A 23,810-nucleotide genomic window follows, 5' to 3' on the forward strand; every position below is an offset into this window, starting at 1 on the left:
TCCTGTGTTTTGGGGTGTCTCTTGATTTGAAGTATTCCAGAGTGTATTGTTTATGTGCATGCATTTTAATTTATGCAAAGAGGATTGATTATAAATCTTCTTTCAGTTCTTACATTTTTATTTCTCAGCATTGTGTGTGTAAGAGCCATCTGTACTCTTTGTGTACATCTAACCTGACCCTACTCACTGAGGCATTGCACTCCAATGTGTGTATCCACCACATTTTACCTGTCTACTTTCCCAGAGATGGACACTCAGATACGTGCCTACTCCCTACCTCCCTGGGCAGAGATGCAGGGAAGATCTTTGTACATGTCCCCATATGGACCCATATGAAAACGTATTTGGTGTATATACCAAGAAGAGAACTGCTGGCCCATAGAACATGCATTTTCTTCTTTAGACTAACTTGTGCTAGATCGTGCTCCCGAATGGCTGCACCAGCTTTGACTCCCACCAGCAGCGGAGGAGAGTTTGTTCTTCTTTTTCCTCATTCTATCCAACCCTTAGCAGCATCCAAATTTCTGGTTTTTGTCAGCCTGAATGGTGTGTAGTGATAGTCCAGTGATTATTCTAATTTGCATGTTTCCAATTATGAATGATTCAGGTTTGTATTAAATGACCGACCCATCATAAAGTTGCCACACCAAAAATCAAGAAGGATCAAGTTAATCCTTTTGTTTCAAGTTCCCCTCACACACCTGGATCTGCTCCCTGGGTTAGGCAACTATCCTTTAGGGGGGTAAGTTACCAGTTGCGCTATCTTGGGAAAGTTGCTTTCCTTCTCTGGATCTCCATTTGCTCCTTTATAAAGGAAAATTTTACTAGATAATCTCACAGACCCCCTTCAAGGTCTAACATTTTGTGATTCAGATGATGTCATCTTGAACCATCAAACCTTACATTACCCCTTTGGAATTAAATGCTCCCTCAACTAAAAAAAAAAAAAATCCATTCAGTTCATTTTTCTGTGTAGTGGCAATTTGCTCTCTACTAACAGTCCACCTCTTTCCCTCCCACTTCTCCCAACCAGGGAAGTAAACTGCTCCTTTACACTCTCTCGCTAGTATGTGAACAGAAAGACACCAATTTGTTCCTGCTGTTCTTTAGTCTCCTGCACAGCATTTGCCCAAATTGCAGACCTATCAAACTTGGCTGCCCTCAATCAGAACAAGGGGAAGATGAAAAGACAGGCTTGAGCTCAGCCACATGCTGCTGTAAATATGAAATGCAAAGGGGGCTAATAATATGACATTATAGTCCAACAATCACACGGTACTCATCATTCCTGGCACAAAATAAATGCTATTTGTGCCCCTATTTTGCGAGGGGGTGAGAAGGAACAAGTAATTTCCAAGCTTTCTCTGATTGATCCTTTAGGAAGGAAAATAAACCAAAAAAACTTAATAGGCTCTTAAAACACAGTAATGAAGTATTAGGTTGAACCATGTGAAATTGTACTTCTCGTGGGTAAAAACCAGTTAAATATCAGCAAGTTCTAATGGCTCAGCCTAGTTGGTGTGGCATAGTAAAAAATCTCTTAAAAATTCCAGAAAGGTCATTATCAATGACTTCATTAATACCCCCCTCATCCCTTTCCAAAAAAGATGGATGTAGATTCCTTGCCTGGTACACAGGACATAAACCAAGCAAACTGTTGCTTTCTTGATGTTGAATGACTGCAGAGAAGACAAATCAGCCTTCATCCAGTTAACTTGACCATGGGCTCTCCCTTTCTGAAAATATGTTGTGTGTTCTACACTCACTGTAATCCTGCCCCCAGGACTGTTGTATGAATCAAATGTGGTGGTGTCAGGTAAATTTGTTTATCTAGTTTTAAAGCAGCAGGCATATGTAAGGAATGGGGAGGAGCTACTATTTATTAAGTATGTGTCAGATGTCAGACAGGTGGCTCAGCGTTTCCCATATGCCATCTATTCTCATCTTCACAAATACCTGAGAAAATAATTTTTTATAGCCATTTAAAAAAATAAAGTATAGTTGATTTACAGTGTTATGTTAGTTTCAGGTATACAGCAAACTTAGCAGTTATCAAAGGAGATGACAGGTTTGGGGGAGAGGGCTAAATTAGAAGTTTGGCATGAACAGATCCACACTACTATATGTAAAATAGATAAACAAGGACCTTCTGTATAGCACAGGGAACTATATTCAATATCTTGTAATAATCTACAATGAAAAAGAATATGAAAAAGAAAAAATGCCTATAACTGAGAAAATCATTTTCATATCCATCACATAGATGAGGAGGCTCAGGCACAGAGGTTAAATAACTTGGTAAAGATCATATGGCTGCTAAGTAGGACAGTTGATTCTCAAACTCAGATTCATCTGACTCCTAAGCTTGTGCTCTTTCTGAAGTTTTATTCTATTTTCATGGTCTTAAATAATTTCTAACAGCTTTATTTGTTTGTTTGTTTGCCTTTTTATCTTTTAGGGCTACACCAGTGGCGCATGGAGATTCTCAGGCTAGGGGTGGAATCGGAGCTGCAGCCACTGGCCTACACCACAGCCACAGCAATGCTGGATCCGAGGCAAGTCTGCAGCCTACACCACAGCTCACAGCGACACCGGATCCTTAACCCACTGAATGAGGCCAGGAATCAAACAGACATCCTCATGGATGCTAGTCGGGTTCACCAACCACTGAGCTCCGACAGAACTCCACAGCTTTATTTGTGAATAATACTTCAACAAGGACATAAGTTGCAAAAGGGCAAAACTCTTGTACCTGAATCAGCTAACCATTGGTGCTCTTTGTAATTGCAAGTAGCACTTACCTTACAAATTTTTATTGAGCACCTGTGTATGGTAAGCAAAACACTACCACCAACGCTTCTACAAGCAACTTTGGACTTGAGTTTCACTTTGCCCCTGTCCCCCAGGTTGCTTTCTGCCATGTATACCAGAACCTAGCACAGTCTTTCTCAATCCTGTATCTCAGAGTCTCAGAACTTGCTCTTCCTCTCTCTGAAAGAGCACCTGATCCAGCATAGAAGTCCCTGTCACTTCCTATCTCCTATCTGTCTTTGTTTTTCTTCACATTTATCATCATCAGATTTGTACAGTTTCTATTTTGTTTAACATGTATTTCCAGCCATCTAGCACAGTCCCTGGCACAGAGTAGGTGTTCAGTATTTGTTGAATGAATGAACAAATAATTTTCACGGTTGAAGGAGATTACATGTACCTATGTTCATTATGCCATCATCATTTTGATGAGTGAAACAAAAATATGTATGATTGGGTTGTTATATAATATTAGTAATAATAATGTCAGATCACTTTTGTTAAGAGCTATTTTTTCCTTACTGAAATACCTATTCTCTAGTTTCTACTTATTCTTTATATGGCTTCTCATTTACCAGCTTTTCTAAGTAAGACACTTGAATTACATGGTGTACTCATTATAGATGATGGGATCTCAACATTCCCCCCCCACTCATTTCAGACAATGTTACCTTAATTACTTGTTATAAAAAGCTCACCTTTTAATATCTACAAAAGATACTTCTCTTTCAGAAACTTTCAAGCCCTGGGTTATTGATTAGTGACAGCCAAATTTCATAACAACCTATAAATAGGGAACTGAATGAACTTAATATACTTATAATCATCCAAAGAGCAAAAAATGAGAGGAGAGGGAGAGAAGATTCTAGACTTCTTGGTTCTTCCAAAGGTCAGCACTGTGGATCAACAATGAAATTTCCTACATGGGAGCTCAGGAAAGAGCTACTGCAGGCTTGGACTGACTGAGCTAGGCACATCCGGGACCTATGTGTAGGGCTTTTGTTGTGAGGGCGAAGATCTAAAAGTCAAGTTTTGCAGCCAGATCCAATCTTCACAGTCTAACAGTTTATTTTAAGGATACCTAATATTTTTTTTATTACTCAAATAAATTTATCACATCTGTAAGGATACCTAATATTTGAATGCCTCTTCTGGCCCCATAAATAGTGAGGAATAGTGAAGGTCCTACACTTCGTAAATTCTGGTCCTCTGCCTTCTTCATACATGATCAAGTACCTACTGTTTGGTCAGATAATGGATTTCCTTCTTCCCTCTCTCACTTGCTTTTTCTTTTACTTTTCTTCCTCTTCAACTGAAAGAACATTCAAAATTTCAATAGCATGGACAGGGTAATGGACATACTGATGTAGCTATACACCGTGCCCTCTCCTTCACGTGTAGAATATTCTCCATGGCGATAGATAGGTTATACAGCACAACTTTAGAGAAAACATTAAGGAGTCCTCTTTCTGGGGGAACAAGATGGTATCTTAGAAAGATAAAGAGCAGGAGTTAAATGATGAAGGTAGAGAAAAAGAAATAGGTGATTAGAGTAGAAGCCACCAAAAGTTGTTAGATTATAAATGGAATTAATGTTCAAGGTAATTATCTTTTTGACTCTATAGCTAATAAACTTATTAAATGTAAGCTTCAGTTTATGCCATCAAGCTCACATTAACACAGTTGTCTTAAATTCCAGTTTTCCTACCCATCTCCTGAACTAGTATCAAATGAAAATCCAATCTTCTCACAAGTACTTGTCTTAAACATCCCCAAATACTTACTGCAAATAGTTAATTGCATAATAGAGAGTTTACCATTGTTTCTAAAAGATGGTGGGTAGTAAATGGCATGAGTGCAGCCCAGGAAAGATAATGGTTAATAGATATGGTAAACACTAGAAGAAGACTGAGGCTGCTATCAAAACAAAAATCCACCTCATTGTCCAGGTTCAAAGTTTTGTGTCCGTTAAGACCTAGTTTCAAGGAGCTATTTTTTTCTCTCTCTATGTAGCAGGATTACCATTTGCTGGATGGTATTTTCTGGGGTTATGGACTAGAAGCTTCCATAATAATGAAACAAATAAATGCAACAAATATATATGTTTTGTATAATGAAACAAATAAATATGATTAGTGTCCTTTGCCCTTATCTCTTTCTTCTCAACCTCTTGCCTCCATTATAGCATTTATCTTAAAATATTAAAGGAAACTAATATTTACTGAATGCCTACAAAGAGAAAGGTATTGGGCTAACTACCTATATATATATGCCTCATTTAATTCTCCACTAATTCTAGAAGATACTATTAGGCCCATTTGGGGATGAGGAAACTCATAGGATGAGACATTAGTAAGTTGCTTGAAGTCAAACATGTAGGTAATAAGTCAGAATTGGGAGTGACCCCAGGTCTTTTGAGTCTAAATCCCACACATCCTCTTTCCTATACACTCCCTTGCTAAGCATATGCTTCAATAAAATTGAACTTTAAAAAATTATTTAAATGAATAAAGACTCCCAGCCACAATCAGAAAATGTGTCATTAAGTTATCAATAACTATTTAATCCAATGATGTTTTTTCCTCAGCTTAGACTATAATATTTCTTCCAACCCTTAATTTTATGGGCATATGCAAGATTCCAAGGGACTGCCTAGTAATCTGAAATCAAAAGATCTTGAAAGGGTAGCTTTTTCCATCTAATAGCTTTGTGGCATTTACAGTGACTAATAAGTCTAAATTTGCTAGGTGAGTTCTATATGAAGCTTCTTAATGTGCTTATAATCCCACCTAATCAAAATCATTCTTCCTCAACCAATTTCAATGTCATACATCAAACTAAAAAAAAGGACATAACATTTTCACTAATGACTTCACTCAAATTAAGCTGTTTTCAGTTTTTTGTTGTAGGAGGTTTTTTAGAGTGATTATATATGTATTCCCATTTCCTACTACTAGAGTCTTCTAGTCTTGTAGAACTTTTTAAATTTTTATGATCTTTTCCATTCACAAAGCAAAGCACATTCACATCAGCTTTCTCAGTTGACCCTTAAGCCAGCTGTGGTGAATAGGTGATTTGTCCAAGGTAGCAGTCAAGTCTCCTGATTCCTAGTCTCTTGATCTAGTTCTCCTATCACATATCAGAAAATAAGACTCTACAGATAATGATAGCTGATGTATTGAGGGCTCACTACAAGTTTGGCACTATTTTCTTAGCAATTTATATGTGATATCTGACTCACTCCTCAAAACAATTATATGAGGTGAGCATTTTCATCTTCTTTGTTTTATAGGTTAGGCACAGAAAGGACAAGTAACTTAATTATGATCACATAGCACAAGAGTAGCAGTGCTTGATTTTCAACCCAGGGAGACTGATTATAGCACCCAAACTTTTAACCAGCATCTGCGGCTGTACCCCTCACACACTGAATGCTTGCTAAGACAGAAGGGTATATTTCAACATTTTAGTTATATTTTTACTGACAAATATTGAGAACAAAGATTTTCTTATTGCCCAATTTGATTCTCAAAATTAACTTTTGATTTGTGAATGTCTTTATCTAATTTTATGTTATGCATATAAATGCAATATCTAATTTTATGTAGATGTGATCATAACCTGCAAGTATATTTTTCCCTTTTTGCTTAGCTTTGCCTTTTCTTCTTTTTTCCTTTCCATCAGGTAACTCATGTTACCCTTAGGATATATTATTTCATATTTTCTCATGCTCATACACACACACATATAGGACTTAGTCATTATTTAATGGGATGATATTGTACACACTTCTTTGCATCTTACCTTTCTAAATCAAGGATACTTTTTGGAACACTCTAGTCATCTGGGATAGCATTAGTTTTAATTTCCCTATAATTTTCTATGGAATGGATATGTGATAACTTATTTAGCCTGCCCTATATTAGGGGGCATTCTTTAATTTTTTTCTGTTGTTATTTTAATTGGGTTTTGGTTTTGGTTGGTTTATTTATTTATTTTCTTTTTAGGCCCTCACCTGTGGCATATAGATGTTCCCAGGCTAGGGGCTGCATTGGTGCTGCAGGTGCCAGCCTATGCCACAGCCATAGCAATATAGGATCTGAGACACATCTGTGACCTATGCTGCAGCTTGTGGCAACACTGGATCCTTAATGCACTGAGTGAGGCCAGTGATCAAACCCACATCCTCATGGATACTAGTCAGCCTCTTAACCCACTTAGCCACAATGGGAACTCCTCTGATTTGTTTTTGTTTCATCAGTATGAATAATGCTGCACTAAACATGCTTTTACATATGCTTTTATTACAGCGGAATATGCTATAAGGAATGGGACTGCTGAGTTAAGGAGTAAACTAATGTTGTATTTCAATAGATGTTTCCAGATTGCTTTCCAAAATATTTGTAACACTTCACATTTCCAGCAGCAATACTATATTATTATTGTATCATTGACCTCCCATATGATGGATTTAAAGTATTACCTCATTTGCACTTTATTTTGCATTTCCCTGACTAGTGGTAAACTTTTTTTTGTCCTTACTCTTCTATGAGGTGATCATTCATTATTTTGCCCATTTTTCTATTGAGTTGTATGTCATTTTTCTTCCAATTTAAAAGAATTCTGTTTATGGATAGTGATCTTATGTCTTTCATCAGTTACACATTTTAGTTTATGGCATTTTTGTTTATATTTTACTACATAAAAGTTTTTTAATTTTAAATGATCTAATGTATTGATCTTTCGCTCTAAAGATTTTAGCTTTCCAGTTTTCTCATGTAGTCTCTAGATTATAACCTGTAAGATGCTAGATTTCTCACAAAATTTTGATTGTATTATTGTTATTATTAATGTTTTAGTAAGATATAATCTGTGTATCATAAAATCATTATTAACTATATTTATAAAATATTTTCAAAGTTCATCGATATTATAGCCTATATCAGTACTTCAGTCCTTTTTATGGCTGAATTAGTATTCCATTGCATAGATTTTGTTAATATATAATTTTTCTGCAAATGTTTTCAATTCTCTTGAGTATATACCTAGAAGTAGAATTGCTGGGTCATGTGGTAATGTTTCGAAGAATTGCAAAACTGCTAATTCTCTGGTGGCTCAACAGGTTAAGGATCTGGCATTGAAACTGCTGTGGCTCTGCTTATAGCTGTGGCACAGGTTTAATCCCTGGCCCTGGAACTTCCGCATGCCATGGGTGTAGCTAAATCTTTTTTTTAATTTTTAAAAAAAGAATTGCAAGACTATTTTCAAAAGCAGCGGGGCATATATTACTACCCACCAGCAGTGTTTTATAAGGGTTCCAGTTTCTTTACATCTTTGTCAACACTTGTTATTGTCTGTCTTTTTGACAAGCGTACCTAGTGCTGGTGAAGTGGTAGGTATCTCATTGTGATTTTGATTTGCATATCCCTGATGACAAATGATGTTTAGCATCTTTTCATGTGTTTTTTGGCCATTTCTATATCTTCTCTGGATAAATATCTATTCAAATCCTTTGACCATTTTTAATTCTGTTGTCTTTTTATTATTGAGTTGTCCCTACCTTTGTCCCTGGCAACCACTTTTCTACTCTGTTTCTATGAGTTTGACTTTTTTTTTTTAAGATTCTACATCTAAGTGATACAATGCAGTATTTTTCTTTCTCTATCTGGTTTATTTCACTTAGCATAACACCCTCGGGGTCCATCTATGTTGTCACAAATGATAGGATTTCTTTCTTTCTCATGGCTAAATAATATACCATTGTAAGTATGTGTATATATAAAATTTACATCTTCTTTATCCATTCATTTGTTGGTTGGCACTTATGTTGTTTCCATATCTTGGCTATTGTAGGTAACGTTGCCATAAACATAAGCAAATTTCTTTATCTTCTTTATGAAGCTATTTAATGCTACATATTTTTCTCTGACTACAGTTTTAAATGTCTTATAGAATTTAGTATTAAGTGTTCTCCTTTTCATGACTTCTAGATATTTTATAATTTCCTTTTATGTCATCTTTGATCCAAGGGTTATCTAGGAGTGTTTCTTAATTTAGTTTCAAAGTCATTAAGATTTTTATATCCATTTTTTTATCTCTAATATTTTTGGATTATGTTCAAAGATTCAACCAGCAAAATACTTTTTTCATTGTTTTATGGTTTTCCTTGTGGCCATGTACCTGATTAATTTTGTTAATGTTCCATGGACAGAACAAAGAATGTATTTCCTCTGTTTGAGGAATGTAGGTTCCTATACATAGTTAGTCCATCAAGTTTGATTCTTTTCTTCTATTCCTCTATATTATTTTTTTGTTTACTAGATCACTCTAAGAAAAGTATATATGATCTCCAACTATAATTTTATTTTATAAAGTTTTCCTTTTATTTATAATAGTTTTTGTTTTATGTAGTTTTGTATATACAAGCATGTGATTTTTAGCATTACTTTAATGTCCCTCTTATTCTGTTTTATTCATTAAACCTTACATCCACTTTGATATCCTGATTACCAGTTCTGCTTTTTCATTTTATCTCTACTACCCCTACCACTGTAATGCCTAGATTTTGCTTAAATTATTTAGTGATTTTTGTTCTAAACTTGTGTTGTGCAATATAGTAGCCACTAGCCACCAGCTGCATCTAACTATTTAAATTTAACATAATAGTAAATCAAATAAAAATTCAGTAACTCAGCTGTTCTAGCCATATATGAAGTGCTCAATAGCCACGTGTAGCTAGTGTCTACTATATGGAACAGCACATATATGAAACATTTCTATCATCAGAAGAAGTTCTATTCGATAGCACTCCTCTAGACCAGGCATTGGCAAACTTTCTGTAAACGGCAAGATAGCAAACCTGTTAGTCTTGGAAGGCCTTGTTGTCTTTATTGCAGCTCTCTAGCTCTGCTTTTCATGTAAATCAGATATAATACATAAACGAATGGGTATGGCTCTGTTCCAATTAAACCTTATTTATGGATACTAAAACTTAATTCCTATAATTTTCATATGTCATAAAATAGTCTCCTTTTGATATTCTTCCAAAATTTAAGAATGTGAAAAACATTCTTAGCTCACAGGCCATACAAAAATAGGTGGCAGGTCAGATTTAATGTGTGGGCTGTAGTTTGCCAGCCCTTGCGCTACACTTATAGAATTTCTCTAAGAGCCTGTCCCTTTTAGGTTGAATCTTTGTAAAAAAATGTTTTATTATAGTTGATTTACAATGTTATGTCAATTTCTATTGACTCTTTATTAAACATTGTTAACATTCCCAGGCTATCTATCCTAATGTATGTATACCAGTTCATCTCTTAATAGGGACCATCTTCTATTGCAGTCTATTTATAGAACTGGATAGATGGAAAATTATTCTTTTTATTCCAGAAAATGTTTTCTGTACTGCACTTAAACATCCTTCAGTGCTCTTATTTTTTATTTAAGTTTTCATCTGTCCCTTCCAGCAACTCTATTTCACTGAGCATATATTCAGCTTTGTTCCGCTTGATCTTCCTCTCTCTAGCTGCTGGGTACCCTGAGATGAGGTTGTTACTTTCCACTGTCATTTTTTGGGGATTCTTGTAGGCAGCACGTCCTATGTGTCAGTAGTCCTGCCCCGTGAATGCGAAATGCTCTCTACCCCTGTACGTCAGGAATAGAGAAGTAGGTAGAGAATACGCAAGTGCCTACAGAAGCACTTGGAGGATTTCTCTTTGCTCTCTTATCTTTCTCATATTCTCTTAGACTCAGAAAGGATTTGGATCATTTCTTCAGTTTCTTCTTGGATTTTTAGGAGGCAGGGTGACCTGCCAATCTCATGTAAGACCAGTATCAACTCTCTCCACAAGGATTCATAGCTCTGCAAAAGTCAAGATCAAGCAGGTTACAGTGATCACCTCAAGGATCCATGATGCTGGTCTTCATACACTTATACCATATTCAGGGGAGAGAGAAAGTCCTGTATCAGTTTTCTCACTAGAACCTAACAAGTTCTTGTTAATACCCAGCTACCCATGGTACTCATTTTGCTCAATACCCATACAGTACCTATTTTGCTCAGAAGAAGCAAATAGCTTGTAGTTAGGAACTGAGGGGAAAGGTTCTACATATTCAGTTTCCCCTGTTTACAGAATCTCCTTCTTCTAATTAATTAAGCACATCAGTTCATTATCAGAGCATATGTGTTTTATTATACCACAGCTACATACACTCTAAATGAAATTTTCTCTGTCTCAGGAACACAATTTGAAGTAATTAAACTAAATATGGCTAACATAAAGTCAATTTATGGTGATAACTGAAGATGAATTCAGATGTTCTATGAAATATATTATTTAGCTTATCCTAATTCACATTGCAAAAATCATGTTAATTTTATTAATTAATTTTTGAATATAATAGAATGTTAGCTCTTAGAAGTCATCTAGTCCAATCTTATTTATTTGGAAAATGAGAAAACTGAGACCTGAAGGGTTTAAGTGACTGTGATGGAGCCAAGAATAGAAACCTCAATCCCTCAGTTCTCATTGTTAATGTCCTTTATATAGTAGTCCTCTGAGAATGAAAACTGTCCAGCCACTATAGCTGAATGAGTAAGACTCAACATCATTTTAAAATTAAAGATTTGTCAATAGAGTGATTCTGGTAATGTCAAGGAAGGGCTAATAGGATTGTCTATACTATTATCATTTTATGTCTAGATACTTACAACAGCATGACAATGGGAGAAAAAATTATGTATACATGTATGTGTAACTGGGTCCCCATGCTGTATAGTGGGGAAAAAATTGTGTTGGGGGAAATAACAATAAAAGAACAAGAACCTTAGCTTTTTCTTCCAAGGTATTTCCCATGTCATGATTATAGATAATTTTCTATAAATCAACACATAAATATAAACCAGTTTATATATATGAGAGACAGTCTAGGAGCTGAACAGGTCCAAAATATATAACATAACCACCAGGTGGCTGAACAACCACAATGAGGCAAAGGGATAAAATGCTGGTGGAGGTGGGGGGGGGGTACACAAAAAATCTGAATCAGTGCCCAGCTGTCCCTTCCTCCAGGAAGCTCTCTCTGATTTGCCTCCTCTGGAAATAAGCAGTGAGATTTTCTGCTGTACCACATGGCTTATCATTGACTTTCCCATCAGCTGTGGGGTTGTGTATTTACCTTATCTTCCTGACTCTTTGGGGCAGGGCTGGTTTATCTATACAGCCCCAGTGATAGGAACAGAGTAGACTGCTCAACAAATGCCTGTCAAATGCGTAAATGGGATTCAATCCCCACATTTCCCTAGAAGAAGTTCCCACCTGTGGATACATAGAAAGCATTCCATAAATATGTGTGTAATAGGACAAAAAAAAAATGGCATGGCTCTTATCTTAAAAGCTTATATTAGAATTGAGGGTAAATATTACAAAAGTAAAACTATATCTAGTATAAGACTCCAAACTGTAAGTAACACATGAGTGTTCTAGATACTAAGAGATCTTGAAAGAGGGAAAGAGCTCATGGGTTGAAGACATCAAAGGCTTCATGGGAGCAATAGTGTTTGAAGTCATCCTTGAAGAAAGAGTATAATTTTATAGCTAGGGTAACTATATAATTTGTTGTGCAAACCAGAACAGTTTGAGAGTAAAAGCCTTTACTCTCAACCTTTAAATGTTATACCTGGACAATACATGTAAACTGGAATTGTCTCAGGTAAATGTGGACAAATAATCTTCATATTTATAAACAGAGAAAGGCAGGTTCAGGGCAATCTAATGAAGGGGGTAATTTAAAGGAAAAGACAAATAAGGATGAATCAGGTATTTTCTAGATAAAAAAAAATATTCATACAGGGCACACTTAAGAAAGAAAATTGAAACGGGCCTTGAATGCTAGGCTAAGGAGCTTGATTGCATATCATGAAAATAAGAACCATTTAAGCAAAGGTGATTTTCAAAATATTTAACAATCAGCATGGTATGGACCCTAACAATGAGAAGAGTTAAGGCCTCAACAGTGCATATAAGCTGAATATCAATTGTGCATTTAAGATTTGTGGGCAAGAGAGTGACATGATGAAATTGGTATCTTAGAAAAAAGAATGTGACAGTGATGTATAGGATCAATAAGGAAGAAAGCAGGGGCCAGCAAATGTGTTTTCTGAACAGCCAGGTAGTGTATATTTCAGATCATATGGTCTCTGTTGCAGCTATTCAACTCTACCATTGTAGTCAGAAATCAGCATTAGTTAATATGTAAACAAATAAGTGTGGCTGTGTGTGAATAAAACTATTTACAGACACGGCAGGATGGATTTGGCCTGTGGGCCATAGTTTGCCCATCTCTGAACTACAGGTAAAGAGACTGGTTAAATGACACTTGCAGTATTTCAGGCCCTTAGCTTGGGCTAGGTTTGTAATAGTAAGAATCAAAAATTGTGTGTGTGTGTGTGTGTGTGTTTTCATATATATATATATATATATATATATATATATATATATATGAAAATTATTAAATAGGTATAGTTGTCCAGATAATTTAGGTAAAAAATCAATCTTTAGCAGTCTGAAAGAGCCAAATAATTATGGATAAAATATTTTTACCTGTATTATCCAGATTGCTTCTCCCTTTTGCTTTCTGTCCATGAACATAGTCCTAACCTTCAGAGAACATGTACCTACACACATACTAAAGGGATTGAATGAATAAAAGCAACCAAAGCAACCAATAACTCAATCACTTAAACAGATGCCATATCAGCAGTTTAACTAAAATTTTTACTAAACTGTATTATGAATCCAGTGAAAATTATGAAGAGATAACTACAAACCAAATGAATCAATATGTTGAGTGATTATCAAGTACCAAAAATTAGCTAGAGAAGGTGGATAAAAGAGCTGAGAAGCTAAAGCACCTTTGAAACAGACTCAGGGGAATAGTAATGCAATATTGAGGGGGACAAAAAACCTTTAGGATATTAGTAAAGGAGCAAATAAGAGCCTTTTAAATGGTACTAATTGAGCATTGTGTTATATGAATTGAAATCAAGAACACACTGAATTTTTTAAATACTGGATGTGGGCAGATGGAGGTATTTAGAGAGCAGAATGAGATACTGTCATTGCGTTGTAATTGTGTGCCCCAAAAAACATGCAGTTTTCCAATGACAGCCAAGTGTAGCTGATAGGGGTAGGAGAACGGGGTGACACAGTAGACTCTGGCAATAAAGGAGTTTATTGATCACCTCTATCCAGCCTATAGCCCCTGGAAACCTAAAACTGCCCATGGAGAAGTTAAAATATCAAATCCCTACCCAGTGCTTTAGTTAGTGGTCAAGCAAAAGTTTGACGAAAGTGTCGACATTTTTCTGATCAGTTTGGTCAAGTCTCTCAAATTGCTGGTCCTTTTGTGAGTGGGGCTGGAGGATGAAATTGCAATGCTTTTTGTTTTGGCTAAAATTCACCAGGCTGATTTCAGAAAATTGGCTGATAACAATCATCTTGCTAATTGGGTAATTTGGTGGCCTGTATGGGCCCAACCAGCATTATTTGCTATTCTGACTGCAATGTTTATAGGAAGAGAAGACTGGAAGGAATTGTTAACATTTAAAAAATAGCTCCCTTATACCAGTTCCTTATAAGATACCAAATATGCTATCATCAACAGGGACAAAATGGATAAAATGACTAGACTGCAAAAAAATCACAGGCTGCAAATGTAGAGGGTCAGATGAGTAATCTTTAAACTGAAAAGGGAGAGCAATGGAGGAGTACAAGGAAGGAAGACAGTAAACCTTTGATACACTTTTTGGCACAATCTCTGAGTAAGTAATGTTTCTCTTCCTGTACCCTCCCTACTCCCTCCTGGCCTTGTTAGGTGACAAGCTGATCCATTAAATGACATGATGCCAGTGACTAATAATAGCTTTAATGTACTCCTTCTCCAGAGGGTATTTGCATTTTAAGAGGGGACTCTGGAGGCCTAATATAAAAGAACACATCTCTAATAGGAAAATTTTCTAGCACACTGGTTAGCCAGAAGGGAATCTGGAGACTCAAGAGGGATAAATCTACCTTCCCTGTACCCCTCTAATCCTCCCACATCGGCAGACACCTACTCTATTGAATGTAAATTCAGCAAAGAATAATGGAATCATAAGATCTACCCTACTAGAATCAGCAACTTTTTTTTTTTTTTTTTTTTTTTTTTTGCTTTTTAGGGCTGCACCCATGACATATGGGGATTCCCAAGCTAGGGGTCTAATTGGAGCTACAGCTGCTGACCCACAGCCACAGAAATGCTGGATCCTTAACCCACTGAGCAAGACCAGGGATTGGACCTGCAACCTCATGGTTCCTAGTCAGATTCATTTCTGCTGCGCCACGACAGGAACTCCAGAATCAGCAACTTTTAATGAAGGCTTAGAAACATCTAATCCAGCTGTTCTCATCCTAGGTGCATTTTAGCATCATTTTGGGGCCTTTAAACAATAAGACGCCCAGAGCCCTTGTCCACAGATTGTGATTTTAGTGAAGAGTGAAGCCTAGCCATTGGCATTTTCAAAAAAACTCCATAGAAGATTCTTAGTACAAAGAGAATTTAAAAACCATCTACCTAATCCTACACTGTTAATTAGGTTTGGAAGAGCCCTTATAAGTCATAAAGACCCATCTCTACCTCTTGACAATCATGTCAAATGACTACTAACTTCTATGTACACATCTCCAGGGAAAGAATTCCTCCAGAACATTCCCCATCTCTGAACATGATTTCCTCATCTGCTACAGTCAAAGATACCCTTCTAGGAAGCAAGAGAAACTACAGAAATGTCTGTTTTTTTGGAGTTCACATCATGGCTCAGCAGAAACTAATCTGACTAGCATCCGTGAAGACACAGATTCAATCCCTGGCCTCACTCCGTGGGTTAGGGATCCGTCGTTGCTGTGAGCTTGGTGTAGGTTGCAGACGCGGCTTGGATCTGGTGTTGCTGTGGCTGTGGCGTAGGCAGGCAGGTACAGCTCTGATTTGACACCTAGCTGGGGACCTCCATATGCCGTGGGTGGGGCCCAAAGACAAGACAAAAAACAAAAACAAATAGAATTCTATGAGATAACGCAAGTAGATTGCCCAAAAAAAAGACAAAAAAAAATGAAAAATAGAAATGTTTCTCTTTTGTTTTTTGGCTGCCCGGGCCAAGGATGGAATCTGAGCTGCAGCTATAGCAATGCTGGATCCTTAACCCACTATCCCAGGCTAGGGAGCCAACCTGTATCCCAGTTCTCCAGAGATGCCCCGGATCCCATTGTGCCACAGCAGGAACTCCAAGAATTTCTTTCTTTTCTAAGACCAATGACATACCCCAATCCTTAATAACCAGGACTCATACACACTCAGAACTAATCCCACAAAAAAAGCACAGTTACCAGAAAGAGAGAGCGAAAACTTTAACATCAGCAGGTCCAATAAAAAAAAAAATGTACTTTCATGTCTGCCTATTTTCAGCCTGCAGCTGTAATGGTTATTTGTTCATCTGACCTAACAAACTCAAATGTCATGCATCTTAGCTAGGGCTAAAGGGATTAGAAATGAGTAGTGGCTTAGAATAGTGTCTTCCAAATCATCCGTAGATAAACCATCTTTTAAATGTGGGAGTTCCTTGCTGGCCTGGTGGTTAAGAATCTGGTTGTCACTGCTGTGGCATGGGTTCAATCCCTGGGCTGGGAACTTCTGAATGCTGCAGATGTGGGTGTGGCCAGATAAAATAAAATGCTTGGTGCCCATTTCTTCTCCCTTCCCCTCTTTAATGACAGCAATTGGTGCATAACTCTTAATACCCTTACCCTGTTTTGTTATCATCCCTTGTTTTTAAATATTTTGATTAAGATGTTAAAGTGTTACTTTCTGTGGCACACTGCACCATAGAATGTTCACAAGCATTTATTGAAACAAAAGTTTCCGTAACCAAACTGCTTTAAGAAATACTGACTTCAACAAAGTTAGAACTGATCTTTTTTTTTTTTTTTTTTTTTTTTTTTGTCTTTTTAGGGCCGAACCCTTGACATATGGAGGTTCCCAGGCTAGGAGTCAAATCAGAACAATAGTCACCAGCCTACACCATACCCACAGCAACACCAGATCCAAGCTGCATCTGCGACCTATACCACAGCTCAGGGCAATGCTGGATCCTTAACCCACTCAGCAAGGCCAGGGATCAAACCTGCATCATGAATACAGGTTCATTTCCCCTGAGCCACGATGGGAAGTCCAGAACTGGTTTCTTTGTTGCAGGGCTCTTCAGAGAATTTATTATGCTCACATGTATTGTGAATCTCCAAGAAGAAATTGTAGTACTTCCCACTTGACCATGAGAATCTTTTAAAATGAAGCGTCTCAGGACTAGTGTATTATATATAGAACACTCTTTGGGATGGATGAACTGATTGTCATTGTAATCTAGGCTGAGGAGTACTAGTTTGGAAAGTGTGGTCACAAATGGTAGGAAACTTGGTGATGAGAGGTACCTTGTTTCTTATGTTTTGTACCATATCCTTTCACTTTTTTTTTTTTTTTTTTTTTTTTTTTTTGTCTTTTTGCTATTTCTTGGACCGCTCCTGAGGCATATGGAGGTTCCCAGGCTAGGGATCGAATCGGAGCTGTAGCCACCGGCCTACACCAGAGCCACAGCAATGCGGGATCCGAGCCACGTCTGCAACCTATACCACAGCTCATGGCAACGCCGGATCGTTAACCCAGTGAGCAAGGGCAGGGACCGAACTCACAACCTCATGGTTCCTAGTCGGATTCGTTAACCACTGCGCCACGACGGGAACTCCCTTTTTTTTTTTTTTTTTTTTTTTTTTTTCCTTTCTATTTTTAATTTTTCCTTCTACCTGGAAACTTTTTTAGCTCCTCTAGCCAGTACTGATGTATAGTTTTCCTTCCTTGAACTCCTACTGGCTTACTGACTATGGCAATCTAATCCTAAGTACTAGGAAAATGAGAATCTTTTCCCCTCTGTTTCGTTTTTCTCCCCTCCCCCCCCAAAAAAAACCTCTTTTAGAGGACGGTGGCACATGTTCTTTTGTATGTTCCACTGTGACTAGCCCAGTGCTGGCCTTAACAGTTTTTAAATTAATTAAACTAATATTTACTGAGCATCTACTATATGCCAGCCTTGAAAGTTTTTTTTTTTTTAATTTTCAACGGTAGAACCACCCTTCGTTGTCATCTACACAACCAAACTCAATTAATCCACATTCCACCACTCCACCAACCCCATCTCCCCTCCCCCCAACACCCACCTCTTATACCAAGGATTTATATGACTTGAACTGTACAAAAGCACTCTTTGATGACTTTTTGATCACAAAAATTGAAATTTCCATTTTTGTAATTTTTAAGTAACCATGCAAAAGTATCTTGAATTCTCAGCCCAGCCTCCTACCCTTCTCTTCTGTCCATTGCTGATTAATGACTGCTGATGGTCCTGGTGATTACCAGAATCCTCTCACCCTCAATCAACAAGTTGAGCTTCTATGTCAGTCAGTGTTACAGCTCTAAGGACACCCTGGACTGTGTTGAGTTCTTACTACACTCTTATTTGCCCTCACCAAGACTGCTACTATCCAGACAGATGGCCCCTCTCCAAGGCCTGGTTGTTACACTCTTGTGTTGATCTGCTTCCGACCCAGCTCCTGAGTTCCTCTGCTCAGTTCCTCTCTGTCCCTCAACTCTTTGTTCATCTCTTTCTTGAATCCCCAACCCAGACCTATCTTTGTACACTCGGGCCCTATGCTGCTCTCCTGCTTATATTTAGCCTTTTGGGCATCTCTGACTGACTCTTATCTATGCTGGCCCTCCAACTAATCTGAATCTCTCTGATCATCCCTGTCAACCCACATACTGTAATTTGGAACTTTGCACATGCTCTTTCTGTTTCTTCTGATCCCCTGGATACTATTCCCAGCTTCCATCCTTAGGATTTACTTTGATGTGTGGACCTAGTCCCCAGTGGGCCTCTAGTCAGACTGTTAGCCACAGGCCCAGAAGTCCAACTTGACCCCCTAGTCCTAATTCTTCTTTGTGTTATTTTTCAACAATCCTTGACCTAGGCATGGAAGTCATTAGACTTTTTTGAAAAGCAAGATGATAATTTAACTGCTTTATAAAGTTTTCCAACATATTTTATATTAAGGATATTTGATGAAATAGGAAAAATGTTCATAATATATTCTTGATATTATGAAAGCCACAATGTAAAACCTTGTATATAGCATCATTCCATTTTGTAAAAAAATTCATGTCTCTCTCTCTCTCTCGCTCTCTCTCTCTCTCTCTCTCTCACACACACACACACACACACACACACATACACACACACTTGCATAAAAAAGACTGAAAGACTGTAAATAAAAATGTTGACACTCGTTTTATTTGAAAGAATAACCATTACATATTTCTGGTTTTTTTTCTCTATTTTCAAGTAATTGATAATGAGAATTCTTTTTTCTTTCTACGGCTGCATCTGTGGCATATGAAAGTTCCCTGGCCACAGTTCAAATTGGAACTGCACCCATAGGCCTACATCACAGTCACAGCAACACCAGATCCAAGCCACATCTATGACCTACACTGCAGCTTGCAGCAATGCCGGATTTTTAACCCATTGAGCAAGTCCAAGGATCGAACCTGCATCCTTACAGATACTATGTCAAGTTTTGTTTTTTTGTTTTTTTTTTTGTCTTTTAAGGGCAGCACCCATGGCATACAGAGGTTCCCAGGCTAGGGGTTGAATTGGAGCTGTAGCCACTGGCCTATGCCACAGCCACAGCAATGCCAGATCTGAGCCGCATCTGTGACCTGTGCCACAGCTCATGGCAATGTTGGATCACTGATCAAGGCCAGGGATTGAACCTGAATCCTCATAGATGCTAGTCAGATTTGTTTCCATTGAGCTGCAATGGAAACTCTGATATGTCAAGTTCTTAACCCACTGAGACACAATACTCCCTATTTTAAATTTTTGTACTTGAAAAAATATTTTAAACAAAATTTTCTAACAAAAGAGTTCAAACTAGCTATCATTTCAATGTTGGATCACTGTGGCCAAAGGCATAGTCCTCCTATCTGTAATCTCACAGGGTATTCCTTGGGTGGCCCAGCATATATCAGGCCACTACTATCGTCATCTTTTTCTATAAGCACATTTCTCCCTGGGAGATGGCAGCAAGGAGCCAATGATGTGGGAAGGTCATCCAGGAAATGAAAGGAAATCTTAGCAATGGACTCAAATGCCCTTTTTCCTGTGAAGACAGAAAGGTCACACCATTGTGATGCCCTCTTTTTAGTGGAATGGGCATGACATAAGAGTGCTTGAAATTTGAACCACTCTTCCTGGTTACTGTGGAGGGATTCAGGGGGTGAAAATACCCCTTTTAGTATGAAACATAGATTGATAACTTCTGTGAAGCAGCAGGGACCATTTGGCAATCACAGTGGAAGAGCAGGCTTACTGAAAACTATGAATGGGTACAAAATACTGATATGCAGTGAGCAGATCATGCAGAGTGAAACCATGTCTTTTAAACTACAGTCAGGAGACACAAGACATAAACCCATATTAGGGGCCACATATAGGAAATAGCTGGTAAAAAATAATGGATATTAAGGAGCTTGGTGAGCATGAAAACCTGTATAAACTCAAGGGATTTGCTACCAGTAGGGTTTTTAGTGCAGTAGTTCTCACAAATTTCATTGGGCATCTGAACCTCCAGGGGGCTAGAAAACATTCAGGTTCCCAGACTTCCTTCTCAGAAATGATCCCTCAGAAGATTTAAGGTAGAACCTAGCAACCTGTGTTTAGGTTATTTTGATGCCTGTTGTCTTTGGACTGCACTTTGAGAAAGCGATCAAAAGCCTGGAAGCTGGAGGCAGGGGGAGAAAACTTGTTTGAATTGTGGCTCTGCCATTTACTAGCTGTGTGACCATATGCAAGTTACCTTAAAATTCTGAGCCTGTTTCTTTTTATCTTCAAACACAGATAACTAGAACCTATATCATAGGGTGTCATTTAGGAGTGAGCAAATTCATGAAAAGATTTTAGTACAAAGAAGCACTCAACACGTTTTAGCCACTACCACAACCACCATCATCAAGGTATATGGTAAATGTTAAAAGGTTGGCAAAGATACTGTATGCTGTAGGCACCGGTAGGGGTGAAAGACTACTTCTTTCCAGAATGGTCAAGGAACCCTTCACCTGGAAGATACAACTTGAACTGAACCTTGAAAATATAAGAAAGGTTTGACTAGACAGGGATTAGAGAAGTTGTACAAAAAGAGTGTGGAAGTCAAACTTCACCCATTCCCTAATTGTTCCAAGGTCTGAGCTTGGAGAAAAGCAGACCACAAAGTCCTGATAGACCTAGATACAGTTAAGACACAATCCTATGCAAATTTCTAGCTGAGGTTAGATGCAGAATGGAAACTCTGAGACCTTCTATTCCTTTGACTGGAAATTATATCTAGGGCAAATTGGACTATTTAGGCAGGAATGAAAGTAAAATTCTGTGCTATGTAACTGAGTGGCTTATTACCTAACAAATAAAAAGCCATAGAATCTGACCTCCATTGAGATGTTTTCAACCAAATGGAGTGGTGGGGTCACAGGGCTGATCTAACTCTTAGCTTTGCTGATAACCAGTTGTGAGACTATTGGACAGCTCCTTAGCCAACCTCCAAACCATTTCCTCAAATGCAAACTGTGGCTATAATATTTATCATGATTTTATACTTTTGAGTTTATTAAGATTCTTTTCTCCCCTAACTATTCCTCTGTAGTTGGGGGAAATTTTACAGCATGCTCCTTGATTCATATGGTCTCATGAACTAAATTATAAACCAAATATTTTGTATGATATACAGATAGGAACCAGGAAATGTTTTGAGACCTTTACTTTTTCATGAATATGTAATTTACTTGCATTCTAAATACAGTCTTACAGAGCAGGTGTAAATAACTGATACCTAGGAACACTTTGGTATGTCTCTAACTGGTTGAGATTAACCTTTTTTCAAGTCCAGGTCTTATGTTTTTATTAAAATTCTCTATTTCTGATTGGACATGGTTCTACAATTAGTTCAGGTGCTAGGATTTTGTTAGGTTGACTCCTGATCAATTTCTTTAGAACTTCTTTCCCTTGGTCCTTGATGAGTAAAATAATCATCACGCTTTGATTGTTAAAATTACTTAAAGGGATGACTTTAGACGGTGGTTTTAGTGTTCCAGATCGGTAAGGTAGTCTCTGCTTTTCTTTAGTCTCTTTTTCTCTTTTTTCCACAAGTCAAAAAGCAAAAATCAACAAAGAAACAGGCAACCAAAAAGACACAGAAAAAGAACAGACCATCTAACTTTCTCTTTCTTGATAGTAAAGTAAACCTACCATGACTGGAGTGTTGCCATTAGAAAGTGGTATTTTTCCACTCTTCAGGCAGACCCAGAATTTGAATGTACTCTGTTCCTAGAGACTGTGTCTTAAAGTCCCATATGGCAAAATCCTGTCTGCGCATGTGCCAAAATCTGACTGTGTGAGCTTTTGCATTTTTTTTCCTGTTTCATCAAGGACAGAAACCAAGGATCAAGTGGTTAAAGGCAATTAGAAGTATAGTTAGTGTCCTGAATAAATAATATGGTGGAGAGTTTGGGAATAGAAGGGCAGATAAGAACTCCCTGTGTTATTTTTCAATGCTATCATTATTAATATCTAATACGTATAATGCTTATTACTGCCAGACACTTTTATAACAACTTTAAATGTATTTACTTGTTTAATCCTCACAACAATCCTATTAGTAAGTACTATTATTATCCCCATTTTTAGAAATGAGGAGACCGAGGCATAAGGTGGTTGGGTGACTGGCTCAAGGTAACAGCTGAGCAACATTGATTAATTGAAGGCATTAGATTTGAACACAGGAAGCCAGGCTCCAGAGTCCATGTGCTTAAATACTACACTAATTTTTTCAAGAAATTACATTCAGTTTAAACATTTACATACAATGAACTGCAAAGGATGTATAATGGGTTCTAATATCAACTTGGAGTATTGCTTCTCTAGAGAAGATGTGTGACTTTATTGGTTCTGTGTGTCTGACATCACTCTAGCTGCTCTCTGACTTCATAGGGATGCCCTCTTTCTGCTTTAGGATACATAATGAGCTGTCCTACCCTGTTAAAAATGGAGCTTGAAGTCTTTAAAAATAAAGAGCTCTTTATTTTCTTTTGTTTAATTCAAACAAAGAAAGTAATTGGGTAATCAAGGACAGGCTTGGTGTCTCGTGGAGTAGATGTCCAGGGAAGAGAAGACAAGTGACTTAAAAAAAATTTATGGAGTTCCCATTGTGGCACAGTGGAAACGAATCCAACTAGGAACCATGAGGTTGCAGGTTCGATCCCTGGCCTCGCTCAGTGGGCTAAGGATCTGGCATTGCCATGAGTTGTTGTGTAGGTCACAGACACGGCTCAGATCTGTATTGCTGTGGCCGTGGTGTAGGTTGGCAGCTATAGCTCTGATTCAACCCCTAGCCTGGAAACCTCCATATGCTGCAGGTGCGGCCCCAAAAAGACACACACACACAAAAAAAAATCGTTAGTTAGAGGGACAGAAGAAGTGCCTTAAAGTTGTTTCTATGGTACTGCCTACTACCTTTGCAGCACCCTGGGCAACTGTGGAATTGTTCCATGCCTCTCTTGGGCCAGGAGTTTAATCTCCTAGATAGGGTAATAGACTAGAGAATACATTGTTTGCTACCTGAAGGTTTCTTTCTAGAAGTCTACAGATGCTGAGAAGGTGGCACTGAGAGGGGAGTTACTTGAGAAAGTGCTGGCCCCTAGCCTCTCAAGAGGATGCAATCCCATGGGGGAGGCAGCATAGCATTAAGGTCTGGAGCTTATACTGGAGCCAAGTTGCTTAGGTTTGAATCCAGACTTCACTACCTGGTGGC

At 37.8% G+C, this 23,810-nt stretch overlaps 1 protein-coding gene across 4 annotated transcripts in view; it reads left to right on the forward strand.

The window, feature by feature from the left end:
- Positions 1-23,810, forward strand: part of RTL4 (retrotransposon Gag like 4) — a 412,876-nt gene that overhangs the window by 303,836 nt on the left and 85,230 nt on the right. The window lies entirely within an intron of this gene.

The sequence above is a fragment of the Sus scrofa genome, chromosome X (assembly GCF_000003025.6).
Source record: "Sus scrofa isolate TJ Tabasco breed Duroc chromosome X, Sscrofa11.1, whole genome shotgun sequence".
Taxonomy (NCBI): Eukaryota; Metazoa; Chordata; class Mammalia; order Artiodactyla; family Suidae; genus Sus; species Sus scrofa.